Source organism: Notamacropus eugenii, chromosome 3, assembly GCF_028372415.1.
Source record: "Notamacropus eugenii isolate mMacEug1 chromosome 3, mMacEug1.pri_v2, whole genome shotgun sequence".
NCBI lineage: Eukaryota > Metazoa > Chordata > Mammalia > Diprotodontia > Macropodidae > Notamacropus > Notamacropus eugenii.
Window position 1 is genome coordinate 242,516,402 of NC_092874.1, and position 6,790 is coordinate 242,523,191.

A 6,790-nucleotide genomic window follows, 5' to 3' on the forward strand; every position below is an offset into this window, starting at 1 on the left:
TTTAATTATCTGATCCCTTTCTGTATTTGCCATATGTTCTCTAAAGAAACTAGTTTTTTCTAAAATATTCTGTGTGTGTGTGTGTGTGTGTGTGTGTGTGAGTGTGTGTGTATTCTCTTGGGGGATTAAAAGTAGTGGAGACTATGTTTACCCAATGACACAGAAAAAGAAGGAAATTCTCTTTCTAACAGCTGGGATTTTCCCCAGCTGGGGGCTTGAGTCAAACAAAGATATTTCATTGATGTGTATTATTATAGCTCTCCAAAAGCAAGGAAAAATTAAATGAATCCAGTCATACCTAGACACAAATAAGCAGAAAGAGTCCTAATGAGAGGAGGCTTGGTGAGTAGAAATGGAAGGAAACCTTTCTGAGACAGACTGTGGACAAATTCCCCACTATTGTCTCTCTATGTCAGTTTAATGAACCCCGCTTCCCAATACCCTCCCCACCAAATGGGGGGGGGGGGTTGTGATTGCCAGAAAAGTCTCACTGAAGGGGACACCTGAAAAGAGGATCTAACCAAACAGTAGCTCCACTCACATGAAAGTGAAAGTCTAATATTCAAAATCATATGACCAGATAAATAATAGCTTCCCCTGCTTTCTGTTTCAACTTTCCTTCTGACAGAGACCAGTCTGACTCTTTCTAGCTCCAGAGAATAAGAAATGGGTAAAAACTGATGAAGAAATCTTACTCTAAAAATGCACTGATTTGGAATTAAAATTGGTTCATTCCCAAGCAGAATCCTTAGGATACTATAAATGTCAGGCCTGCCCTAGGATCTGTTCACAATTCCCTTGGACTCCAGAATGCATCTCCTGGAAGACCCAGAGACAGACTTCTCCTATCCCAGGTCTGAACCAGGCTGGTCCTATCCAGACCTCTAGCCTCATGACTGTGCCAAGGTCAGACTGACCTCTAGGAGAAGGTTAGTCTGGTGTGTAACTGAGCAAATTATGTTCTCTATCAGATAGTATAAAGCATCATGAGAGAGCTGGAGAAGAGTTCTTCTATGGTTGCTTATGTGTGTGTGACTTCTGATACTCTTTTTCATAGAAAATCTCCCATCCATCCCTGACCACACCCCCAGAGAGACTGAAGGCTGGGTGCCTCTGTGTGCTGCTCTCCGAATGATACATCTGTGTTTTGACACTCAAAATGTAGCTGCCTGATTGTTCCGGAACCAGCAGCCAGCTTTGAATTCCTGGTTCTCAGAACATGTTTGGCACTGGTCATTGCTTTCTGGTGGGATAGGCACATTTTCCCATGTGAGTACTTCCTCTCCATTTATATGATCATAATTCTTATAAATGCACAGGAGGGGATGGAGTTTTCTGTGCTGTGAATATTGCCAGCTGTCACTGCAACTTTTGCTTACAATACATTATGGAGTGTAAGTTCCTGTTTGTCTGAGGTTCATGTTGCTGTGGGCTGTAGCTACTGATGAAATATAGAGGCATCTCAAGCTTAGTCTTGAAGAAAAAAGGATGGGGGGAGACTAGACACAGAAAAGAATTGCGATTGAGTTTTCAGCTGCTGAGAAGATAACAGGACCATGGCCTACTTTTCCTTCTTACTATTGGTGCCCCGTGGCAGACACCCAATTACCCTTCTTTGTAATAATCAGTACCAAAATGTAGTGATGCACCAAACATTTGCTGAGTAGTTAATTACATATTTTCATAGCTATCATCAAATATTTGTAGGGCCATCATAAAGAAGAAGGATCAATAGTTGTTCTCTTTGGCCCCATGAGCAAAGTGTAAAAACTGTAAAAGGAAATTGCTGTTATGATTGAGTGTGTCTCTGGTACCCCTCCCTATTAAAAGATCTAGAACAAGGATTCTTAACAAGAGGTCTGTGAACCTGACTCTTAATCAAATAATGAATGATACATAAACAAATACACACCCAGGTATATTTCTTTTTTCCCCACTTAATATTATTTTATTTTTTTTCCAATTGCATGTAGAATGTTTTCAACATTCACTTTTATAAGATTTTGAATTCTAAATTTTTTTCTCCCTCCCCAATTCCCCTCCCCAGATGGCTTGTAATCTGATATAGGTTATACATGTGCAATCCTATTAGACACATATTTTCACATTAGTCATGTTGGGAGGGAAGAATCAGAACAGAAGGTAAAAACCATGAGAAAGAAAAAAAAGAGAGAAAATAGTATGCTTCGATCTGCATTCAGGCTCCATAGTTTTTTCTCTGGATGTGGATAGCATTTCCCATCTTTAGTCTTTTGGAATTACTTAGAACATTGCATTGCTGAAAAGAGTTAAGTCTATCAAAAGTAATCATTGCACATTGTGGCTGTTCCTGAGTACAATGTTCTCTTGGTTCTGCCCACCTCACTCAGCATCAGTTCATGAAAGTCTTTCCAGGTTTTTCTAAAATCCATCTGCTCATCATTCCATATAAAATAATGAATATATGTATATTTCAATAACTATATTTTTGTATAATTGGTTTCCTTTGTAAATCTATTTTATTTCATGCATGTATAAATATCATCTTGAGAAGGAGTTCACCGGCTCCACTAGACTACTGAAGGACTCTTCAGCAACACATTCAAAAGGTGAAGGACTCCTTACCCAGAGAAAGGGCTTCAGCTCCTAAAGTGGATCACCTATGGAAAATCCAAAGAAGGATATGGAAAGCATCAATGAGAGCAGTCAAAATATGCACCTTTGTGAGATGATCCATATCTTTATTGAGTTAAGGAATAAGGGGGTGAAGTGGGAAACAACTTTCTCACAATTAATCTTCTAATGGTAGACTGGTTCACATCAGGAGTAGTTCATTCCTCATTCCTGGGATGTATTCAGAGAGAGGCTACCTATTGGGGATATTGGAGAGAAAATTTCCATTCATGCAAAGTTTGGATTAAATTAATGGACAGCAAACATATTTTTTGCAGTTGTACATTCAAGTTTTCAGTCATGTTTAGTTGTATATTCAAGTTTCATGCATGAAGAAAACTAAAACGTATATAGATATAGTTGTATAGATTTTTATGTATTATATAGCTTATATATATAGTTATATATAAACATGTGATTAAATAGTTGCATTTTATTATAATTTTGTTATGTTATGTGATGTGATTGATATGATATATGATGATACAATGCTATATATACTATGACATATGATATGATATGATATGTGCAGAATGATGTCTTAATGCCAAAAGAATACAATCATCAGTTTTAGATTATTCTAGTAGGAGACAATCTTGCGTAGTAGAAAGAGAACTTTGGACTTGGAGTCTCAGGACTCAAATAACTGGGCAAATTACTTTTTCAGTCTTGGGTAAATCCCTTAAGACTCCCTCTAGTCAAGAGAAATTAACAAGCATTTATTAAGTGCCTACTATGTGTCAGACACTGTGCTATGTTTTAGGGATATGAAGAGGAGTAAAAGAAGTCCCTGTCCTCAAAGAACTCACAATCTAAGGAGGAGACAACATGCAAACAACTACATACAGAAAACCAGCAATGGCAAAATTCAAGAAGTAGAAGGGCCATTGAGACTTCAGTTTTCCAACCATAATATGACAAGTGATTCCTTCTCACTCTAATTCCTGTGATGTTGGGTTTCAGTCTCTTTTCTCTGTGTAGAATGCACTCAAATAGTAAAAAAAAAGATGCTCTGCAGATATTTATACCCACAAGGCCTCTCCAGTTTCTGCCCTGGATTAAAGAGACTCATGAAACAAAATGCACCAGGTAAACCACTGGGTGAGGGTTGGGCAAAAGAGGATTCACTTTATTATGTGAGTTGTGAGCAATTCAGTGGACATAATAAAATTTTTACTCATGTAATGTTTAACCCAAAAAGGAATACAATGCCCCAAAGAACCAAACCTTCCTTTTGATAAAACCAGGAGGGAAGGGTTTATTTTGGTTAAGATTAAGGCATTTTACCAAACTACAGTTGAGCTGAAAGTGACTGGCTCTCCTTATCACGATGGAGAGTACCACAGATCTTAGGGTCTCACCTAAGCCCTAAGGCTGATACTAGTTATAGACAAGGCAAGTCCAAACAAACTGGTATATGAGACAAAGAGCCCACATTATTCCATTGGGAACAATTGTTTATTATAAGTAAAAGAAAGACTTCTAACACAACAGACTTTTTCCAAGTTTTCAATTACTTGTGTTCCTAATCTCACACCTCTCCCATACCCAACATCCCCCAACCACACACACAAACACACACTCCTATATAAACCTATGATTTCATGAGTGAAGGAAATTTCAAGTATGGAAATTCCTTCCACCAACTCAGATTAGCAACTTTTCCATAACAAAATCTTAGAATTTTCTGGAGCTCTGAGCTGTTATGACTTGTCCATAGTCACATAGCCAATATGCGTCATAAGGAGAAAGTGAGTTCATATCTTCTTGATTCCAACACAGGCCTTCAATTCCCTACATCATATTACTTTCCCCACCACATATGTGGAATAAAATCTTAACTACTGGCTTATTGATCAATTGAGTTTGTTATATTTCAATTATCAAGAAATAAGTAGTTCAACAAACACTTATTAAGCACCTACAACGTACAAAGCATTGAAAAGACTAAAGTGAAAAATGATATGAACCCCCACTCCAGGAGGTTACTCGACAACTATTATATACTTACAGTTGTGTATACTGAGATACAGAAGAAATATAAATCCCAGGAATCCTAGAATTTACTTTAGCTGGAACTGGAGTTTCTTAAGAGAGGGGAAAAGTGTGGTATAGAAGAAAGAGCACTGCATCTGGAGTCAAAGAACCTGAGTTCAAAATTTGACTGTATTATTTACTGTAATTATGATCTTAGGTAAGTTAATAGCCTCCCTATGCCTTAGTTTCCTCATGTGTAAAATGCAAGGTGGGACAAGATCAGAGTTTGATAATAGTTCTGTGTGTGTCGTGGATGCTTTGGCAGTCTGGTAAACCCTATGGACTACTTCTCGGAATAATATTTTTAAATAAATAAAATAAAATACATAGGATTACAATATATATAGGAATACAATAAAAGGAAATCCATTTTATTAAAATACAGTTATCCAAACATCTTATTAAAAAAGTTCACAAACCTCAGGTTGGAACCCCTGGACTAAATAATCTCAGAGTTCCCTTCTCACTCTACATTTTATAATTCAATGATCCTATGAATCCCATGAAAATTATCTCTGGCTCCCAGTAAAGAACACAATTTTGTACAAAACACCTAGTCATTGAAAGTGGTGATGTGCATATGACATGAAAATATTTTGAGGAGAGGATGCATGGTAGCCACATTTGAATTAATGGACATGAATAATTAGATCTTTTGGTCAGGATTAGTCCTGTGGAGATTTAAGTTTCCTTAGGTGAATTGAAGGGGCCATTTTGGCAGAGCAATATCCTTTTGATGCTTCCAGGCTTCCTTCAGCATTCATTCTGATTTAGGGATATGTGGAAACAGGGGAAAGGCTATGGAGTCCAAAAGGTGGGACTTGGGAGTCGTTTGAAATGAGTTGCTTTAGACAATTGAAATTCCAGTCAATGGGCCATTTGGGATAGGGATCTTGGTAAAGGGAAACACTAGAGGACAGCACTAGAAAGGGAGAGTTCACCTACCAAGACATTGCCCTGGGTTTTGCTCTAACTTTTAACCACTCCAGGGATAATTGTTTAAACTTAAGTGGGAGAGTCAATGGTATTTCATACTTACTTGCTATAAGGTCACTTTCTTCCCCAGTGAGTCAATAAGTATTTATTAAGCACTGTGCCAAGTGCTAAGAATAGAAAGAAAAGCAAAGAAAGCAGAGGTTCCTGCTTTCAAGAAGCTCCTATTCCAATAAGAGAGACAATCTCTCCCTCTCTCTCTCTCTCTCTCTCTCTCTCTCTCTCTCTCTCTCTCTCTCTCTCTCTCTCTCTTTCTCTCATTCTCTCTCTGTCTCATTCCCTCTCTCTCTCATTCTCTCTGTGTCTCTCTCTGTCTCTCTGTCTCTCATTCTCTCTCTGTCTCTGTCTCTGTCTTTCATTCTCTCTGTCTGTCTCTGTCTCTCTCACTCTCTCTCTCTCTTTCTCTCTCTCTCTCCCTCTCTCTCTCTCATACACAGTCATGTATGATTTATGAGAGAGAAACAGAGAGAGACAGAGAAACAGAGACAGAGACAAAGAGATAGGATAAATGGAGAGTAATTTCAGAGGAAAGGCCCTAACAATGGCAGGGGAGGGGGCAGGTTCTGAAAGAATGTGGGATTTAAGGTGAGTGTTGAAGGAATCCCTGGGAAACTAGATGGTGGCTGTGGGAAAGGAGAGCATTCCAGGCAAGGGAGAGAGCTAGTGAAAAGGCACAGTATCAGGAGATGGAATGTGGAACTGCTTTTTCCCCCTCTGTTTCCCCAGAGCTTAGCACAGTGCCTGACACATAGTAGTCACTTAACAAATGTTTATTGGCTGCTGACTGACTGACCAGTGTAAGAAGAAAATAAAGAAGGCCAGTGTCTCTGTATCATAGAATACATTTGAAAGCTAAATGTTTAGCTCTTTAGTAATTAAACAGGGGAAAGAAAAGAAAAAGAAAATGTAGTTAAGATGAAAACGGGGGATTTCTTGTCATCATTTCTCTAAATACTATAACATTTAATATAACTATGTACTATAAACAATGATCTCACACATGCTATGCTACCATGAAGGGGAGTGAAGGCATCAAGTTCCCATTTTAATCATCATCTCACAACTTTACATTTTCAGGACTGACCTTAGGATATCCTCTTCTACTATC